The sequence below is a fragment of the Gopherus flavomarginatus genome, chromosome 19, assembly GCF_025201925.1.
Source record: "Gopherus flavomarginatus isolate rGopFla2 chromosome 19, rGopFla2.mat.asm, whole genome shotgun sequence".
Lineage (NCBI taxonomy): Eukaryota > Metazoa > Chordata > Testudines > Testudinidae > Gopherus > Gopherus flavomarginatus.
In genome coordinates, this window is record NC_066635.1 from 9,115,175 (window position 1) to 9,137,906 (window position 22,732).

Genomic DNA, 22,732 nt, shown 5'->3' on the forward strand with positions numbered 1-22,732 from the left:
GCCCTGGAGTAAAACACACTCATTAAACCTACATGTTAAACAAGACCATTGAAGAGGAGTATCCAATGGGAATGTGCAGCCTTCTCACGTGTCCTCCTCTAGTCCAGAGATTCTATTTTAAGTCCTCATTTAGGTACAGGCAATGCACAAAGCAAAGAAAAGAAACGCATCAAGACACGACACCAACAATTAGTGTAAATACGCTGTAGGATTTAACAGGGACACTTCCCTGAAAACAAAATGTCAGAAAGAAAAAGAGTGAGTGAATTCTATCCAAGGATAGAAACACCATATTGCTGTCTGCAGATACAGTGACAAAGGGCTAATTTCAATCTGGGTGTGTGATGGGGTATATAAACTCTGCACTAGCATGGAAAGGGTTACGGAGCTGCTTTGGGCTGGGGTGGCCCAGCCTCCCAGTAATGGCACATTATGCCAGGGCTGGAGGAGTCACAAAGAGATAACTCCAGTCCAGTGGGAGAAGCTGGAGCGCGGACTGGCAGCCTGCATGGCCCCTGCACACACAGGAGGAGGATGCAGAACCCCTCCACTGAAGGGGAAAAGAACTGAGACTTGTACTGGATCTCAATGAACTCTGAAGTGGACCTTGATTCTCCCAGACCTCCTCTAAAGTAAGAGGCCCATATTCTGGAGGGAGCTCCTTACAGGCTTTTCCTTACCTTTCTTTTGTTTAACCTCATTTGCTGACTACAGGTTATTTGGTGACATCCCCGGGGACACAGAGAGGGACGAGACAGTTTTGAGAGACCCTGGCCCAAAGGTGAGTGCTGGCCTGCTAGAAGGATGCCCTGCAGCACAGGCTGGGGTAGGGGTGGAGTAATTGGACTGATGTGTGTGCACTCCCTGTGTAGCCTGAAGGGGGCGTCTTAGCACAGGCAGATGAGCAACGGGGTGTAACTAACTACTGAAATCAGTTGCATCAAGGATAAATCTGCCCCCTCTCACAAAGTCTCCATTTTGTAACCATGTGCCGCATATTAACTCCACAAAGAGAGGGGGCCCGGTTTGTCTTCGTGCAGTGCATAGGCTGCAGAACTCACTGATGCAAGATACCCGAGACTTCGTTTAGCAGCATTCAAAAAAGGATCTGATGTTCCTATAGGTAATAAGAACATCCGGAGTTACAATAGTAAGGAGTAAAGCAACCACAAAACAAGAGCTTGGGAGGAACATACATCGCCTCATAGTCCTGGGCATAAGCCAGCCTCCAATTAGGGGAGCTTAGGAAGAAACTTCTCCAGGAGGTAAGTTCTTCTCTAGCTGCCTACTCAACATTGTTGCACTTAGAGACAGGATACTGGTTTTGCATCTAATCCATTCTCATTTGATGGGGCAATTGCTGTGTTCGTATCGGTGGGCACATCTAAGCGGCATACTCCTCACGGTAGCATGTGGAGGGCATACGCCCCTACCAGGCGTACAAATAACAGTGCAGACAGTGAGGCACAGCTTTGGGAATAAAGACAGGCCTAAACCCTAGGGTATGAACCCTACTCTCAAGACCCCCAGGCAGTGCCTCCCCCATCCACACTGCTATTTTTCGCATGACGTGTCCTGCTGCCTCCCCGCTGCCAGAACCTTTCCCCACGGCCAGAGCCTTTCACTGACGCATGTAGCTACACACCACAGTCTGGATGCAGCTTGCGTGATGCTGGTGGAACTCCACTGATCTAATCAAATGTATTCCTGATTTACAGCCCCTGAGAGGAGAAACAGGCCCAGTGTGAAGAGAATGGGCAATGACAAAATAGCAATTACTGGCTTTATCTTTGCACACTGACTGAGACACTGATAAATTAAAACTGACAGTTCCAGACAGCGAGTTGTTTTTTTTAAAATCCATACTTGGTTCCACATTAACATCCAACCAAAACAGTCATCGCGAACATAACACAATTTTGGTTAGAGTAATCAGCAATATTTTAGCTAGGTGAAAATCAAAACCACGTATGTGTATGTGTCTGCTGGTATTTAGGGAGCAGGCTGGAGGCATGTAAACTATTTGAGTGACTCCCGCTATTGTCACTAAAATGGTGATGACAAGCAAGGTTCTCAAGGGACTAGGGCTTCTGAGACACTTCTTAGAGGCCTGATATTCAGAGGGCAGGTGTTTAGCACTTTTCTGAAAATCAGGTCCCACACAGGTCTCAAGTCATGTATCCAAAATGGCACCCATCATTATTAGTCACTTTCGATGCTGCTCTTTTTGATCTGTGATAATCACTTAAGCTCTCTGGAATACAGTGTTGTCATTGGTGCCCTGGTAGGACTCTCCACAGATCAGCATTTCACATAAATAAACCACAAAAGCAAGACGCACTCTTGAGTTAATCTACAGTCCTGAGAAGCTGTTAGAGCAGTTTAAAGGAACCATTCTCTTGCTTGGCATCCTGATGCAATCAAGATGAGTTGCCTGGACGAACGTTATTGAAACTGCAAGAGGAGAGATGACGTCTTAAGGTTTATGATCCCGTCTGGCCCCTCAAGTGAGTTACAGCCTTTCATTTACTCCAGGGGTCACCTATTCTCTTTACAATTGCACAAAGGCAGCTCTCCACTACACTTGGTGCATGCACTCAGACATGCCGTAATTGGTCTCATAAGCCACAGCTGCCTCTTAATTACAAGTGGAATGTGTGAGTGCCTGCCTGGCACGTGGTGGTAGGAATCTGTAACACTGGTTAAATCAACAATCAAATGACTACTTCTGCAATTTTCTTTGAAATAACGCAGCTAACAGAGTTACTGTGAGTAAGCGAAATGCCTGGTTCCACACTATATGTCTCTATTCTTGCTACTACGGTTGCTATGTGACCTGAAGATGAGTCACTCCTGTAGCCCATGAACCTTAACAATCCCACCTTTGCTGGGAAGAAAGGGTTAGTTCTATTTCTGTTTTTATTCCAGTGGAACTTGCCCCATGGGCAGGTAGAACTGTAATGGCTGCAGTTTTCGAAGAGACTTCACAGCCCCATCACACCCATTTATCTTCTAGGTTGCTAATGCAAGTGGCAATTTTTCTTTTTTCAGATAACTATAATCTTACCCCACAGACTTCAGTTTGGCATTGGGACTAGTTCTTCTGCGTCAGAGTGAGAGACCTGGTGAGTTAAGAGATTATGGGTTGACCTACTGCAATGAGAATTACTGTCTGTCACAGGTGGTTTTAATCTCCTCGCCCACATTCCTCCTTGCTACTCTGCAACCAAACTCCTGCCCCAGACAGACTGCGTACTGAATGAACCTATGAATTGTGGCTATTGATAAATCCACCCTGGTAACATTAATGCTTCACTGTCCTTGGAAAGGGCAAGAAATTAAACAATCCTCAACAGAGTAAGTAAAAGAAAGGAAACTGATCAACTTCAGCAGGTCTCAAAATTATAGCACGAGAGCCACCAACCAACACAACAAACCAGTGGCAAACTTCAGCACCCTCTTGTTTAGAGAGAAGTACAAATACCGGTCCTTGTTCATATTGTTTTATTAGTACGTAAAAATGGATCTTTGATTCTATAGCTCTACAAAAGGGACAATCGTGGACACCTGAAACTTGCTGGTGCTCAGAACTGAAACTCACCAGGTGCCTGGGATGGTGAGTGACAGCACCACAGTGCACTGGAAATTACCAGCCCTTAGCAATAGTTTTATAGTCCTAAGTCAAGCTCATATATTGTCAGAGAGCACCCTCTGAGAAATGCCAAGCTATGTACCTGAAGGCTGGACACATATTAAAAGCTGCCCGCAGAACAATGACCCCTGGGTGCCTACTAAAGTTAAGAGAATTTTAAAAATTAGGAAGGGATAATCTGCTGTTTGAGTGGGCTGCTCTAGGAAGCTTTTCCTTTTTATTTATATAGTTACACTTTAAGAGGGGTGGGAAATAAGTCTGCTGGGAAGGAATACAAGAGTCACTGAAGTACAGTTATAACTCAAATTAAGCCATTTCCTTTCAGGTGCACTGAGAAACCGCTTGCTCACTTTCCTTTATAGGTAATATTTCCTTAGTGGACAGAGCTTGGCTGAAAGGAGGTAGATTGAGGACATGAATACAATGCATAAGGAACTCAAGGAGTTCAAATTTGTCAGAATTTAGCTAGGGAATCTATGTAGGAACACACTAAGATTGCAACATGATTAGTGATTTGGAGTGCCCATCATAAGCGGGCCTGATTTTCTGAAAATGGATACTCAGCACTTCCTGAGAACCCAGCTCTTTTAAAAGTGACTCAAGCTGATAGCCCAAAAATTGAGGCACCTAAAATTACTATTCACTCTTGAAAATTTAGGCTACTATTTATTTCTATGTCCAAGTGATGGTGCTGGCAATCCAAGAGGTGAGCCAGGGAGAGAGAAACCAGCAAAACCTAGAGAGATCTAAGATTTCCAAGAGCCAATACTATTTATTTTTAGTTAAGTAGATGCTTAGAAACATGCCCTGCTCTGGGTACACGTGTATACATAAAAATACTGTTACAATTAGCAGTGACCTCTATGCTGTCCTTGCCCCAAATAACTTTCCATCTATTAGAACTGTGAACAATATGTGCAGAAAAAAGTTTCCAACGACATTCGCCTGTTTTCCATTCCACAAAATTATTGTTATTATTATTATTATTTTTTGGCAGAATATTTTCACAAAATGGCAAGTGTTTAAAAAGCCAAGAATTTTGGAAGGGATATAAACCCTCATATTCAGGGCATACACTAGCATCTAGCTGAACGGGATAAGGAAGCAGTTTTCCTTGTGTGCAGTGTCTCCCATAACTGGCTCCTCCATGATTTTTGCACCCTCCTCTGAGTCCTCCAGTGTCAAAGACAGGATACTGGACTAGAGGGACCACTGGCCTGATCTAATCTGGCAATACCTACATTTTAAAGGGGGTGTTTGCTGGGGCAAAAGAGACTGACCATGTACACAGGACAGCTCTCTAGAGGGAGTGTGGCTGTAACAGTTTCAGCCCATGGACGGAGGCCAGCAATGCTCAAGTTCCATCCCCAACTACGCCACCAAATCTCCCTACCCCTCTGCATGTGCCACTTTACAAACGAGCAGTACAAATTTGTTCCCAATGGAGTCAGAGGGCGTTTGTCATTGACCTTGCTAGGAATGGGATTAGATCCTTTATTTAGTTGTGGCTCATGACAGCCTTGGTAGGGAAGTAAACATATTATTCTCCCCATTTTACAAGTGCCAAAACTGAAGCTCAAGAAATTTACACTCAGAAAACAACTTTCTCTCAGAATACCCAGGAGCTCCCAGCTCCCAACCCTTGCCTTAATCCACTAGACAAGGATACTACCAGGACACATACATCGCTTCTCACTCCACCCCCAACCCCCTATATCCCTGAAATGAAAATTTGTAAGCGAAACCACATTCTGAGCTAGGTTAGATCCCATGACCAGGTGAAAAAACTTTATAACCCATTCTGGGTCCTATAAGCCATCTATTTCCCCAGCCAAACCTACTATAGAAAACAGTTCAGTAAATTCAGACTTAACAAAACGGGGTGTGTGTGTGTGGGCGGGGAGGAGAGACGACAAACAAACCCAACACTAACCCTCCCCCCATCCACCAAAAAAATTCATCCGAAAAGGACATATACACATATCCATCCACCCACCTGTACGAGTAAACGAGGTAGAAATGCTCATTATTAAGTTCATGTGGGAGGAAGAAAATGAATAACAATCCATAACATGCCAATTCTGTAGGTTTTCTGCCAGCTTTGTTTGTTTCTCTCTTACACTAACACACGTCAATTCAGTATAAAAACATTCAAAGTCTCCCTTTAAAATACTAACCGTACACTCACTGCAGGAACCGAGATGATGGGGGATCCCAAATCTGCTCATTTCCCTTATTTACAGGCTAACACACAGAGCAATCAGGCTAAGATGCTGGGATATACAGCATGCCTCTATCTGTCCCAGTAAGGCATAAGCAACCTGATCATTTTAAATGGTAAGTGATGGGCTAACCATGAGCAACACAACCACTGTTCTCACGTTGACCGATCACCTCTGGTGTGATTGCTACATTGGAAACAAGACAAGGGTTACCCAAATCACCATCCGAGACAATGTAGGGAAGGGGAGTTTCAACCCCAGAGTGTACAGTTCGCAGACAGCGCCAGGGGTGACAGCCCTTTACAAAGGCATCAAAGTCACCGTCCCGTGTTCAAAAGATGAAGGCACTGTCCAAATCTCAGCTTGTATTTTACACATGGCTAATTGTTATGCTGCACAGGTTCACTCAGGCACCAGTTTCTGACACAAGGCTAGACAGCGTTTTCCAGTTCTGCATGTTTTAAAAGGACGGCACCAGGGAGGCACTTCAAGCAGGTGAAAAGTTATCACACAAACACAGAGACAGCAGAAAGCCCCCAGAGTCACCAATTACATAGAGCTACTCACTGGGTTTGTACTTAGTGTGACGCCACCCAGAATCGTGCAGAGGACTGACTGACAGCAGCATCTGCAATGTATTATGGCACTGCAGAAGTTAGAACTGTTCACACTCCTACAATACCACTTCATCTGTGGCTCTCCATGCATTTTGCAGACATTAATTAACTAATTAAGCCTCAAAGCTCCCCTGAATTATCTCCATCTTACATACAGAGAAAATGAGGCAAAGAGTTTAAGAGAGCCACTCAACAGAAAGTTAGTGGCAGTACAGTGAATGGAACTCATGAGCCTGGACATTCTGACCCAGGATCGTACTGGTACCACTAGACCACACGCCCTGTACTTCAGTATTAGCAGTGATGCTACAGTTAGGTTTGAGCGTGTACTTTTTCAGCAAATCAAAATACAAAACATACACTGGGCCTGATTTTGCTTTATACCTACACCTATGGCAAGTGCAGAGCGGACGTAGAATTTCTAGCAACTCCCAATGTATGCGACCAACTTGGCAGATGGAAGGCTGTGGCGTATCACAGCCAGTAATTTCCTCCCCCTTTTTTTAAGATATAAAAAAAATTACATGAAAAATAAGTTACAATAAGAAATTAAAATCTTCAACTTAAAATTACATTTCAGCCAGGAAATTCACTGTTATCATTCTGGTGATAGATCTAACATACCCTGGTGAGAAGGCAAACTGTACAGGAAGTTTTACCTGACTATCCAAGCACCTTTGCAGTCCAATAGGTTATTGGCATTTTGAAGAACTGCTGCTACACAAACTGCAGTGCTCAGGTGTCAGGCTACAGCAAAGCAACCTTAACTGCGACCATGTCCATGGGTCAATGCATATATTACAATAGCGACTCTCGCTAGATGAGTGCACAATGCCAGCACAGTGTGGTGTCTGACTCAGCAAACATTATTATAATGGAAAAGATACACATTTTGTTTTTATTCTGCCCCTCCAGGAAGTCTGTGTAAGTAACGAGGTATTTAAACCACATCATTTTCTTTCACCTTAAATGCCCATTTGTATAGCATTTTGCATTACTCGGTCATTAAACGGCCTACTGAAAGAAACAGTCCTCGCCTTATTTTATTTCAGTTTAAAACAGATGGGAAAACTGAAGTCCAGACATGTTCAAGCAATCTATTCAACTCAAGATTGCAGAGTGAATCAGAGACAGAGTCAAGGAAAGAACCTTTCTTCAAATTCTACTGTTACACCAGTACAGATTCACCACCAGGGAAAGCAATGAAATTACTCTGGATTTACAATGGCATAACTGAAAACAGGATCTGCCTCAGTGTCTTCTGACTGCCAGTCTCATGCCCTATCCAGAGGGCCATGTTGCTTCCTGTAACACACCCACCCCTCAATGGGCAGACATAATGTTGCTATGGGGCCCTGATCTTTGCTGGAGCCTACAACACACACACCATGGCCCCACATGCTGAAGGATGGGCCCCTGATTGGCCAGCAGCAGATTATAGCAAGCAAAATGTGAAACAAAAAATTAAAAACCAAGAATGAGAGTACAGACTCATGACCCTAGAGACGGAGGAAGTATGGTGAATGAGCCGCAGTAGTGCAAGCTTCCTCATATCCCATCCTTCCAAGCATATCTGCATAGATCACTGCAGGGTTACTGGGTCATTATATAGCCCATTCAGACCGTGGCGTCTTCAAGATTGCTCATGTTATGATACAGGCGTCACATGCTTAGGTCCATTCCTATTTAGTGTAGCACATAAGCACACAGTATCTTGAGGCATGTGCTTCAGTCCCATTAACTTTGATAAGACTTAAGCATCCACTTAAATGCTCTCCTGATTAAGAATGAGTTTCTGAATCAGGGCCATGGAGAACTGTCCTGCAGGTTCTGAAATGAGACCCACCTCACCTGGCCACTGAACACACACTCGGATAGCAACAACTCATTCAAAGACAGGCTTGAGAGTCACTTTTCAATTCAAAAGCTCAGAGATAAAACAGGTGACTAAGAAGCCTCCACCAACAGCTTTCTCCAATCTAGAGCTACGGCTGAGATATTCCACAAGTGCAAGCAAAATGTGCCTATTCTGCAATGGGATTATTTTTAATGTGCTAATGAGCAAGAGAAGTTGCCTGTTGATAAAGATTAGTGTTTTTTTTTTTCTGTTCAAGTTGAGAGGCAAACAAAATCCTATTTCAGTATTCCTGGTGCAAGGCAAACAGAATCCAGAGAGCCTAAGAACCTCATTTGGGGGCTATTTAAAGGGGTTTAGAATGAAAGTATCCAACCGCTTCTGGGAGAATGTGCATTATTATTAAGACACGGCAAGTGCTGTCTCCTTTGGATCAGGGCAGCAATGCAGAAATGCTCTTTCTGAGAGACAGTTTTTTATCATTGTTTCAATCCTGTCCACCTTTTAAGAATGCACACTTGATAATTGCAACTAGACCCCCAGAAGCCAGGCATCTCCCATCCCAGATCAGTGTCAGCTGAGAACTCACCTCCTACAGGCAACATGTCCCAGTAACTGCAGTCCCTAATGCATTCGTAAGGCTTTCAGCCCTTCTATTCTCTGCCAGGCTACAGTCGGCCAAGAAGCCCCAGCAGAGGTCAGGGCTCCATTGGGCTAGGTGCTAAATACATGCATTATGAGACACAATCTCTGCCTGGAAAAGCTGAAGTGACTTTCCCAAGGTCATACAGGGAGGCGTGTGAAGCAGAGCCAGGGATTAAAGCCAGATCTCCTCCTACAAAGTTAGGTCAACCTAGCTACACCATTCTAGTGTGAAAAAATACCACCCCTGAGCGATGAAGTTAAGCTGACCTAAGTCCAGGGGTAGACACCACTAGGTCAACGGAAGAAAGAATTCCGTCACCATAGTGAGTGTCTACACTGAAGCGCAGCAGCTGTTTAAATGTAGACACAACCTCTGAGTTATGTATTTTGGTCTGAGTTACGCATTCCTCCAGAAATGGCCAATGCAAAATACTGCAGTAGTAGTTTAGAGAAAAAACCAAAAAATGAAAAATAAAATCCCATAGAAAGCACCAAGGACATTGTGCAGTGATGTACATGGGTCGGGGGAGGAATTTATTTCTGACCTCAGAGGCCAGAAGCTTATTCTCTGAAGCATTAAGCCTGACATAACTGCCCATCATATAACATTTTGCAAAATCCACTCTCACTAAAGCACACCAAAGGGCTGTCATGTGCCCAAGAAGCAGCACTGGTTATCCAATGGAAAAATTTACAAGCCCAAGAACAAAATTCTCCTTGCCAAAAATTTAGTGCAACAGGAGGGGGGGAACTGACACTTTACTCACCTGTTTAAAAAGGTTACTGACTCAGCTGGATGGAGGAGTAGAATTTTGCAGATTGGTTTAATCACCATATATGAAGCATTTAAATGGCACTTTTATCATCACATTTTACCACCTTTGACAAGTAAGGAAATCTTACCCAATACACTTCAGCCACCGATTCCTAGATCTTTATGATTTAAAGCACTACCGCAGTTTTAGAATGAACAATTCTGCACAGCAACCCTGGATTATCCAAAGCAGACAGGGCTTTCTGTGGCCTTATGAACAGCTGTAACACCCAGTCCCAATGATTCCTCTTCCTAATGGAAAATAACAACTCAGCAGGATTCATCTGCAGTTTTAGCACCCAGTCACTAGCTCAGCTTTGCTGCAGGACTTGGGGAAAAACGAACCCAGACAACCAAACACCTGTTAGATGGAGAACTAACCCCACCTGGCGGAGTTAACCAGTTAAGAGAAATGGGACACTGACCAGTGAGGTTCAAAGGCAATGACCTGGTAAGAGAATTCTGGCATTGCCAGCTGCTGGCCAGGGAAAAGGCACTGGTGTTTCTACCCTGGACTCTGCTTTGGAGGTGCCATTTGTCACATTTTATGGATCTGAAAAGTCATCCCCCAAAAGCTGCTGAAAGAGATAAGGATCTTTCTAAAAGCAGCAAAGAGTCCTGTGGCACATTATAGACTAACAGACATATTGGAGCATGAGCTTTCGTGGGTGAATACCCACTTCGTCGAATGCAGGATCTTTCTGTTTCTTCTACCCACTCCAGAACCTGCTGGAAGGAGGAAGAGATCGCTACCATTCTATCCCTCCCACAATCCCTACTTTGTTGGTCTTCTCTCTCTCTCTCTCTCCCCCGCCCTTCCTCTGCTCAGTGATAGCAGTGTCAAGTTCTTTCATTGTTGCCTCAGGGTATTTTCACTTTACTGCTACTTAAAGGGCTTGTCTACACTACAATGTTCTGCCACTTTGAACTATACTGGTATAGATAAAGGAGTACAAGTCCCCCTAGCAGGCATGCAATTTTACTGGTATAAAAGCACCTATACTGATGCAGCTTATTCTGGTTCAGGAAGGGGAATAAGCAATACAAATATAAGGCACCTTTAACTGCGACTACAATGTCCACACTATAGTAATGATAACATAAGCCCCATCAGGAAAAAAAAAATCATCCTTAACTTTTGTAGTTACACACCAGCCCCTAGCAAAGCTCTGAGCAGCTACTGAGGCACTGCAGCAGTCTGTCTGCAGACACAGGCAGACCACACTGCATCCATTTACACTCAGGAGGTTTTCTTCACAACCACAAAGACCAGAAGATATTCTGTTTAAATTAACGTTTAGCTTCCAGAATAATTGATGACCTGGGCCCCTCACATTCATCAGAGCAACTCTATTCGCTCCCTGCCAGAGAGGGGATTTTCTGAGTGCTGCTCCCATACAGAAAGGTACAAACATCTGGATGATCTATGAAGTCTCAATTTAATGTTTAAATCTCCATAGAAACAGGAATTCCTGTCCCCACAGACAGGCTGGCTTCCAAAGGCAAAGCGACTTTGGCTCTGACAAACCCAGGCAAAGAACGGTCTTTTTGCCAGCGAGAGATCCCTGCACTGCCTGAGTAATGAGTTTGAGAGGGCCCACAGCTACAAAACAATGAAAGGGAATCAGGAAAGTAGGAAGCTCTGAGTACAGCTTATTACTTTAAACATCGTGACAGCTACAGTCTATACTGCTGTGGTACAGCAATGATCGTTATCTCCCAATAAAAACACAACACAACATCAACAACGGGAGAAGAAACACAGAACACAATATGCAGTAATAGGTGCCTTATAGATATGGATAATAATAATTAGCACAAATGTCTTTGAAAGTTTGCTATGAGGCATTAGCAAGTACTTAAGCTCCTGATGTGTTTGCTGCATAGTCTCAGGTCTGCAGTATCAGACCAAACTTAGTGCCTTTGAGCAGCGCTTCACTACAAGCTTACACAAAATTACATTAAAAATAGAATTAAATGCCATTAAAAACAAATCTCCTATTTATAGAACATTAATGCTCTGCTGAACCCAGGAGAGCAAGGTGCTTTGTTTGTTCCCAGGCACCAGAGCCCAAACTGGACCCCAAAGCACTGTCTAAATTAGCTGCCTCCAAAAAATGTAATTATTTCACCAAGGTGGGCATGGTACATGCAGCACTATTTCTCTGCCACTCACAGTGTGTAACATTGCCCTCCAATGACTTCAAGGGCCATTCAACTGCAAACCAGGCCTAGAAAGGGCATTGTGGAGTCCCACGGTCAATCTCTTTCATCAATTGCAGATGAAAAATATTCAGTTCACAATTAAAAGTATGTTTACCCCCACCTCCTCCCCTCAATGGCCGGCCCTGCAACTCCCCGGGAGTCAAGCTGAGCTCTTTCCATCTTACACAACATCACCATGGGTAGGGGTTCTGCTGATCAGCTTCTCAGTTACATCTGTGTGGCCCCATTGGCACAGGTGTAGCTGATCAGAACTCAGTAAACCACCATGCACACACAATGGAACAGAATCCAGCTGCCTCTCCTGTAGCTGAGCTGTCACTTCTGAGCTAACAGGAGTTCAGTAACAGAAATAATATTTTACCATTTTGTTTTTTTAAAAGTCAGCAGATATGCCTAATACAGTAGATGCCTTCCCCCACCCTGGCACTTTTCAGAGTATATTGGCTATTTAGTAATTCAGCACAAAGAACATATCATCAGGCACCAGGCCCTGCAAAATTCAAATATTTCAGGAAGTTTCTCATTTTTTTTTGCTTCTCTCTCATCATAGACTGCTAGGCAGATGCTATTGATAAAATTACTTATGAAAAGAAAATCCACACTGATCCCCTTGCCCTCCTCCAATCTGAAATGTCCGATGGAGTTAATCAGAATACATGTTACAATCCATATATTGACTTCTTGTTTTGAACATAAAGATTTATTTTCCCTTGAGGTAAATACTGACCAAAGCAGAAGGGCCAATCAGTCTTAATATTCACCTCACCAGAAGTCAGTATCTTATTATCCTAAAATTTAAGGGAGTGAGAGAGAATATACTGATGCCAGAAAGGTTAAGTGACTTGCACAGGGTCATATGATGAACTAGTGGCAGAGCTGGGACCAGAACTTGCACATGCAGATATACAGTTTCTCATTCTAGTTACAGCATCTCACCCAGGACTGGGCTGGTAACGAAGAGTGCTGGAACTGTAAATATCCGCTGTGCTGTATATCCGCAACTGGGCCACCCGGCCAAGGGTTGAATTGGGTGCTTTCACCTTTGCCCACAGCTCAAGTGTTCAAAAACCATGAGTCAGCCTCCAAAAATGAGATTTTAAAAAACAAAAAAAATCTCGTGATTTCTCCCCAGCTATGAGCGCTAGAACCTTTTGATTTTAAATGCAGGCAGAGATCCTCATGGAATACTGCAGTAGCTGGGGCTTTAGGAAAAAAAGCTCAAATATCATAAGCCTCATAATAAGAAGTTAGCAATCACCTCCCTCCTTACGCCATCTTTTCTTCTTCCTGAGAAACAAAGGTCCTGATCCTGCTAACACTGAGGCACATGAGTAACTTTACACATCCGAGTAATCCCATCAAACGCCATAGAACATCTCATGTGCCCAAAGTCATCTGCATGCCTAAGAAAGCCTCTGTCCTGCAATAAATTCTCTTCCAGACAATTCCTGAACAGGATGGCTCCCACTGGTCCAAAATGCTGCCTTTCCATAATTCAAAGAGGCATGTGCCAGTGTTTATTTAAAGGCAATGCATAATTAGACTACTGTATTAAGCAACCTAGTTAAGTAGATCTTGCTAGTGCCAAATCATCAGAGATTTAAGACCAATATAAATGCGAAAGCGGGGGGGGGGGGGGAAAGAGTCCTAATTATCATTTTGCCCATGCATTCTCTCTCTTTCAGTTGTATTCCCCAATTCACTCAACGAGAATCGTGACTTTGCAATTGATGGACAGAGCTTTTCATCTCTCTCAAGAACTCTTACCAGCCAAATAATGAAAAATTAAAATTTGGGTTCACTCAATTATCAGTTTTGAAGTTTAATATTCAAACTATTAAAAAAAATCATACCAGTAAAGCTGCTGTCTGGGAAACAAAAGCACTGGAGCACATATAGGGCCAAATAATGCAGTTTCATCAATTAATACAGTCTCACAATCCTTAGTACTGGAAGGAACGCTACACAGGAGGTAGTGTTTCATAGTGGATAGAGCACTGGATTAGAACATGGGAGAATGCGGGGTCTCTGGCACTGGCCTGGTGGGGTATCTTGGGCAAGTCACATCAGGGTTCTGTGCCTCGGTTTCCCCATCTCTAACACCGGCATAACAACACTCCGTAAGGCACTTCGGATCTCCGGATAGAAGCATTCTGTAACAGCTCGGCATTATTGTTATTACAGATGTCAAGAGGATGGCTTCTGTAAGTGGGGTCAGTAACTACTCTCACAAGTTGCAAGACTGGGCCCTAACTGCATCTTCACTGGCAAAATAGGAGAGCCATAATTTTTCAGCTGCACGCACCACAGCAACCAGAGCACAGACAGGATTTGCTGTACCTGGCAGTTCTGTCTGTATTACAGCCTCCATCCCTCCTTCACTGGTGGCCATCAGCAACGCATTCCAGGCCCTGTTTAGGATGGAGTAGTCAAGGCTATACAACAATCTCTCGTCGCAGGTTGTAAGAATCTAAACTTCCTTCACCCATCAAACTCCAAGAAAAGAGTTAACACTGCACATATGCTCTCCCTGCCATTTTTGGCTTTGCAGTACGTGAAAGAAAAGCAGCAAACAGAACAGTAGCCACATACAAATCTGAGAGCAAAGCAGTGATCTCTCTTCTAGAGTCTGATGCTGGTCCCATTCAAGGCAAAGACAAAGTCACCAGTGACTTGAATGGAACAGGATTTGACCCTAAAAACCATAAAACGTTCTGTACCATCTATGCTACTTAAATCCAGATGATCCAGCCAGTCAGTCACCCACTGCATCAAAATAAGCAGACATAAGAGTCCCTCCCCCCCCGTTTTCTCCACTCTTATTATTAAATATGTTACAATAGCCTTGTAACTGAACAAATTTATCCCACTTGTTCCACAAAGACATCTACCCTTCCACTGACTAGACCAAAGGGCTTTGCTTAACAGGAGGAGCAGAAAGCATGGCTCTTTAAAAACCTCAGATGGCAAATAGATTTCAGTAGATTAAGAAATCACTCAGGCTTGTAACTCATTGCAAACTAGTTCACTGGAGACAGGTTGGGCTACTACAAGCCCAGTGAATGACTCCAGCCAGGAAAGCTGATGAAAGTTCTGGTTATCAGTTGTAACCCGTAACACTGTGAAATGCATTCTGCCACACCAGTGTGCAGTTCCTCTTTCCTTCACAGAGCCTCCATTCTGATGGAGTAACAAAAAAGAAAAAAAAATACCCTTCCTCTATCCCTGCGAATTTGCTAGAGAAACCCATCATCTTGCAATCAAATATGAAGAACCTAGCAGAGTGAGTATTTTACATCCACTAAAAAACCAAAACAAAAGGAGAGAACTGGGGCAGAGATAATCCTTTTGTTCTGTTTTTGTACAGCATCTAACACAATGTGGTGTTGGTTCACGACTAGGGCTCCTAGATGCTACGGCAATATAAAAATGACAGAGACAAGATCAGTGAAGTCATATATTTTTATTGGATCAGTTTGGGTTGGTGAGCAAGCCAAGTTTTTAAGTGACACAAAGCTCTTATTTATGAAGGCTTCATGCAGACTGCACAGCTCAAAAGCTGGTCTCTCTCACCAACAGAAGTTGATCCAATAAAAGATATGACTTCACTCACCTTGTCTCTCTAATGTCCTGGGGCCAACACAGCTACAACAACAAATAAGTAATGACACACAGGCAGGGCCATATTTTCAAACAAAGCTCAGCACCCCAAAATCTGTCCATGTATATAGGTGTCTGAATGGCAGTCAAGCTCTTATTGAAAATCTGGCCCAGAGAGATGGCACGTGTCTAGATTCTGTCAAAGGTGCTGGAGCAAAAGAGCTGGAGCAATAACCTAATCTCACCTGTTTTATGCACAGACAGCAGCAGCAGTGCAAGCTTCTCCACCTGGCCATCAAGAAACCATCAAGTTGCCTCAGAAGCCTGATGCGGGGGGACCCACCTCAAGACTGCTTCAAACCCCCAAGTCTATCTGTCTTCACATCTCTGCTGAGACAGGCTAGTGCCAGTTGTGGGTTTCTAAGTGTGCAATGCAGACATCTGTCCACTGGAAAATAGATTCTGATCAACATTTGAAACAGGCCACTCCAGAGCCATCACACAGCAACCAGAAAAAAAATTACCACCACCACCGAGGGGAAAACAGGTGTGAGATGATCTTTCAGAGGAGGTGCACACAGGTGTGTATGGCATTCCCAAGAGAGTTTGAGTGCACAAAATAAACCACACTTCTGGCTGAGATGTAGCACAACCCCATTTACACACCCTAGTTGGTAACGAACACAGCTATGTACCACAATGGAAACTTGTGCATTAGCTCCTCTGGAACCCCTGCTTATTTAAAGGTTTCACACTCCCCTGAATGGGGTTAATATGGTACTTGTTTAATTTTACATCAGCCCAGTTGAATAAGTGAAAACAAAAAGTGACTTATAAAGCAACTCAGGCCAGAAGGTTGCATTTAAAAATGGCACAAGACACGTTTCCAAATAACATCAGAGGTTACGTATAGACTCCAGCAGCAGCAGCAGCATGGGAGGGAAAAACGGGTTTCTTTGCGTTTTCCTGAGGCAAACAACAGGGTGTCAAATTCACAAATCCACTGCAGAAATGGAAGGCTGAGATGGATCTACATCCACAGTACAGCTCAAAGATCTAGGAATTAAAGGCTTGATCCTGCCAGAAGCACAGCACTCTGGCCCCGATCAGCAAAATCTTTCAACACATGAATATTCCAGCTGAAGCCAAAGGGGCTACTCCCATGCTTAAACTTAAGCACACGCTTATGTGCTTTGCTGGATCAGGATCAGAGTGGCTCAGCACTGTGGGATTAACGCCTAAATTCAGCTTTTCCTTCACTTCAACCCAACTGGCCTAGACCACTCTTCTCTAAGCAAAAGAGGAGAAAGAAAAAAAAAAAAAGTCAGAAAACTGCAATCAGGTTTCAGTGCAGACACCCCTGACTTTTACAGATACCTCTGCTCTTAAAAAATCGTCTGCCGTGATTAAAAATAAACAGAGGTCTGCAGGCTACACCTGCTGCAATACTGCATTGCATAAAGAACCATACCACTTCCCCTAGTTAACTGAAGCTTCTACACAGTCCACCGTCTCTGCAGGACATGGTGTCAAGCCTGCCCCCTAGTGGAAGCTCTGTGAAAGAACTCTTCCCCCAGGGAAATACACAGCAAGTACCCTGCCTGGAACAATGCAGAGAACAGAGAGAGGAGGCCGCTTTAAATTATTGAGATCTGGAAAATATCATCTCCCACCCTCCCTCCCTTCTCAAGTCACATTCCAAAAGGAAAGGAGGTGGAGTACAAACGGCAATGGCACTAATCTGGGCAGGTTTCACATTTGCTTCATTACCAATAGTAGCTTATGCAAACTATTCCGTAACAAATTCTTCCTACCACCCGCTGGAAAACATCTATAAAACGCATTCAAAGTAAGGTGCATTAGTATAATAATTCATTTATTGATCACAAGCATGGACAGAAATATATGCTTACCCAGGGAGGTGCCAGCTTTTGATGCTGTGCAGCTCTTTAGCTGTACTTACTGTGTTAAAATTAAATTGTTTTTCAACTTAAAAAATTCATATAAAACAAACTGTTCAAATACATTACTGTCACCCAGCCAAGACCACTTCTGGCAAGATTTAGAGATCATTTTTCACTCTCATGGCAAAGGCAGCATTGGCACAGAATTACTTGGATTCTGCAAAGTTTATCTACATACATTAGAACTCTTAAAGAGGCTCCGGAGACACCAAGAATAATCAGTGACTTGCCTACAGTATATTCTGGATTAAATATATTTTAAAGTGTTTCCCATCATGGGCTGCTTTAGAAAATGGATTTTGAAACAGTGATGAATATATATTGACAAAAGGTAATATTTTGAGTTCCATCTCCATGCCAATTGAAGCCTCAATGCTCCAAGGAAAGTGATTTGATGTTTTTTTGTTTCATGTCAGCTATGCACTTACTTGAAGGCCTTGCAGAATTCTAGCCAAATCACCCAAGGACAAGAAACTTGTGCTGGACAAGTAAAATATTATTCTATTTCCCTGGCCCACCCCTGCATCCTTAATCTCCACAGAGAAAAAGCAGGTGAGTCACCTTTGCACCTCACCTGGTACATTGTGAGGTGAACACAAAAGCTCCAGATTACTGTGTTTAAACAAACACACAGCACAAACTGTACAACACACACAATGATGAATATTTGCCAGACAAACAGGCCATGGAACACACATTATTCCATTAGCCCAGCCTTGGAAAAAGGTCTTGAGATTGGGAATCTTGCGGCTTTCCACTGAGACACTTGATAAGAGGACTTATTCTTATCCATGGTAATGGATGGTTTTGCAGGATGAACTCTTCTTCATTAGGAAACAGACTGAGACTAGAAACTAATGTCACACATGCCACTGAACCACCATCAAAACCCGTCTGAGAAGATTCAAGCTATGAGCAAAAGGTTCTTTTCCCCACCGCCAGCCCAGAGCCATCATAACAGTAGTAGGGTGACCAGATGTCCCGATTTCATAAGGACAGTCTCAATTTTCGGGTCTTTTTCTTATATAGGCTCCTATTACCTCCCACCCCAGTCCTGATTTTTCACATTTGCTGTCTGGTCACTCTGTCCAGTAGCCCAAAGCCTTTCCACACTGGAAGGTTCATTAAAGTTTAAAATGACTGGATCAGCCTTTAAAAGAGAAGTCTTCACTACAGACATTGCCTCACACCAGGAGATTCAGAGTACGTGCATGGACATCTTTCGAGACAGTCAAACACTTTCTACTTAGTTTCTCTTTGGAAAATGGCAGGGAAATTACTTAAACCCTCGTGAAAGGCTCAGTGCTCTGTTTGGACACACCTAAATGACTATTACCCCTCACCAAAATCATCCGAACACCAAGCACATTTTGCTACTGTCTCAATGGAATGCATCAACCGTCTATCCAGATCAAGGGCTCTGCTTGGATGATGGCAACAGACCCAGGGCTGGTCAACACAGGGTGCTACAATGATTAACTTCACCGGGGAAGTTACCACACGTAAGTTAAAGCACATTAAACCCATGCATGGATGTTTTCATTCAGAAATAAAGTGGCCTTCAGTTCACTGTAGTTTAATCCTCCTTGATGGAATGAGAGCCCTCCGTGGTGTGGAGCAGAGGGTCCCAAATGGGCTTTCACTGATGTGCATTCTTCACAGATGTAGTCAGTTTGTTTGTATTCCTGTATACACAAGCCCCTACAGTAATAACAGCAAATGAGCACCAGTATAAGCATATAACTACTTCCAAAGAGAGCTTGGGGCTCATTGTCAAAGCACTGGACTGAAACTCAGAAGATCCGGGTTTCATTCCCAGCTCTGCCACAGACTCGCTATTTTATCTTGAGCAAATCACTTACTCTCTCAGTTCTCTCATCAGTAAAAAGGGGATAAACAGCACTTCTTGTCTTCCACTCTCTCTTTGTCCTATTTGGATAGTAAGCTCTTTGTCACAGGCAGTCTCATGTACACGTACATTGCCTATAGCACAACAGAGCCTTGATCGCTGCCACAACCTCCAAGTGATCCCATCTTATAAAGAAGAATCAGACTTTTCTGTTTTTCAGCCCTTTCCACAATGATGCTTAAGGGGCTTTAACAAACACCACATTAATAGCTTCAGAGGGATGCATCCAAGGCCACGGGCAGTTACTCAACTCAGTGTTACTTCAGCTACTCACACCATGTATTGACGTTGCTAAAATAAAGCAGGAAGCCATTTCTCACCTGAGGGTCAGGAGAGCTTTAGTATGTAGCTGAGTTGTGCAACCATCTCTAGAATGAAATACACACCTCAATCCCCTGTTCATACTCCAGCAGCCCAATAAGCAAAAACAATCAGGAGTTCATTGAAAAACAATTCTGCATGCAGTGAAACAAAGCACAAGGAAGTAATTTGAAGGTCAAGTTCCCCGAGGAAATTGCAGCAAGAAGATCAAATTGCATTAGGGAAGTAGAAGGGAAATAAACCCATGCACATATATTTCAAAATAGAATTTAAAAGAAGGAGTTTAGTGCTCATGGAAACTGTCTGGCTGACAGCCCTAGAAGCCAGTGTCCCATATAGTCAACAGAACAGCAGAGACAGCAGCATGCCTCCCATGCTTGTTAACATGCCATACACGTTCTGCTTAACTAATTGCAAGCATCAGAACTGCCAACAGACCCATATGCACCAGAAGTTCGATGCAATTCAATAGCGGCAGGTTAGTTCAAAGGTCTGACACAAGCAGTTTCGTTGGCGGCATAAGACATTGTATTATTTTTCTATGCTAATGTGTGTGATCAAAGAGCATCCTGCTCACTGCCACTTCTGCTTGTACTACCTTTGTGTGTGCACACGTGTAAAAAGGAATCTGAAATAGTACGGTTACATTCCGCTAAGGGTAAGGACAGTTGTCAAGGCCTTCACTGCATGCAGATGGTTTCCATATAAACAATGACCCTGATCATGCACCAATTGTGTCATTAGTTTCAGTGGGTGCAGGATCAAGGTTAGCTGGCAGTATTTTCAAGTGCTCAGCACCCTGAACTGCATCCAATGAGCTGAACCCTGTGGAAGATCTGGCCTATAACATACCAGCTCCAGTAATTATTGCTCTGACTTGTAAGAAAACCTTACAGATACATACACATGCAAGCAGGTCTAAAGGCTCAATGAATAATCCTTTGCAATCCAGAATTTGTTTAACCAATTTTTATTCAGAAGTCCCTACTGCTAGCAGCAGCAGCACAGTAAATTAATGTCCCAATAAACATGCAATAGGCCATATTCATAGAGGGCATTACAGTGGAGAGCTAAATGTACTATACGCATGGCTTCAGGGGCAATAGTAGAAAGTGCTGCAAGAGTAGCAATTAACAAAAGAGTCTAAAGATTTTAAGCCTTTGTGAATTTTTATAATGTAAAAGCACAGCTCGCTCCCCGCAAGCCCTTGAAGGGAAATAAAGCTTTGAAAGACATTGTAGAGGGAGCAGATGCCAAGCAGTACCAAGCAGATGGGGATTCATTTCAAACGGCTTGCAGATTTTTAGCCTGGAGATGGGCATGTCTGGAGCATCAGTCCCTGTTCTTTTGCTGCTAGCTCAGAAGAAAAACAGCATTCGGAATGCGACTACTGTATCCAACTACAAACGTCAATGCTTTGTACTCTAGCAGAGGGTCTCGGAGCACTGTACCAGAAGGCAACGAATTTCACACCTTACAGTAATTTCATCTAGATCAGATTTCTCTAGCTGAAATATGTGAATGTCATGGGGGACTGTGTCAAAAGCCTTAAATAAAATTAAGATACATCACATCTACTGCTTTCCCCCTACCCACTAGGCCAAAAACCCTAACAAAGAAGGATAATAGGTTGATTTGGCATAATTTGTTCTTGACAAATCCATGCTGGCTATTCCTTATATCCTTGTTATCTTCAAGGCGCTTACTAACTGATTGTTTAATAATTTGTTCCAGTTTCCTGCCAGGTATCCAAGTTCGGCTGACGGATGTACAATTTCTTTCTTTGATTGGAGTAACATTCATGGAATTTCAGGCCTTATCTACTCACACAAGTAGCACTTGTTTAAACATGAATTGGTTTCAAAACATGCTCCCGACATTTCTACCAGTTTAAAACTGGCTTTACTGGTTTCGCTTGTCTGCAAATTTACCAGCACAGGCTAAACCCCTGAGCCAGGTTTATATTGATTTAAGAGCTCCCACCGACAAATTAATGCCACCTACTTCCATAGATCTCGAAGTGCTTTACAAAGGAGATGAGCATCATCAGTTCCATATCACAGGCAGGGAAACTGAAGCCCTGGGAGAGAAGTGACTTGCACACAAAGTGGCACCATTTTAAATGAATCAGTTTAAAAACCACCTTTTTCACTCAACTGACGTGTTTTTATAAGCAGACCAGGCCTCATTTTCCACAACCTCCTCCCCAGAACTCCTCCAGGAGAGACCTGGTTCTGTAGTAATTATAAGAAGGGTCAATACAATGTACTTATTAGGTACTTGTATGGCCCTCATTACTGTAGTGACGATGAGCACTTCACAATCTGATGTATTTATCCTCACAATACCCCTGTGCAGGATATACTATTATCCACACTTCACCAATGGGGAACAGAGAGATTAAGTGACTTGCCCAAGTCTCAGAGGAAGTGAGTGGCAGAGCAGGGCCTTGTACCCATGCAAAGTCCTAGACCAGCCCCTGAACGGCTGGGCCATCCTCTTTCTGCATCTGGCATATATTCTTCTCTTCAAAAGATCCTTCCATCATTAATCTGCATTGATGAGTTTCCTAAACAAAGCCTGCTGCATTAAAACTATCCAGCATTGCTCAAAAGCCTGCACCAGTCTCCCAACTCAATCCCTCTCCAACAATTGGAATGGTTTTGTAGACGCTATGTAAAGGTATACATACCCCAGCCATATACTGGGTCTACAAATGGACAGTTATTATTTAAACATGGTGCTAGTGCCTAGAGGCTGACCAGGTCAGAGCTGCTTTGTGCTAAGCCCTGTACAAACACAGAAAGCCTGCTGTGCGTGTCTGCCTCTCTCACCTCCCTCCCCACACACAGATGTTTATGTTACCCATTATTAGTAGCTCTTAACTCCTTTATGAAAATAGCATCA

The 22,732-nt window shown here is 43.4% G+C and overlaps 1 protein-coding gene across 1 annotated transcript in view; it reads right to left on the reverse strand.

Moving 5' to 3' along the window:
* Positions 1–22,732, reverse strand: part of MYBBP1A (MYB binding protein 1a) — a 73,528-nt gene that overhangs the window by 16,843 nt on the left and 33,953 nt on the right. The gene's annotated exons all lie outside the window — the stretch shown is intronic.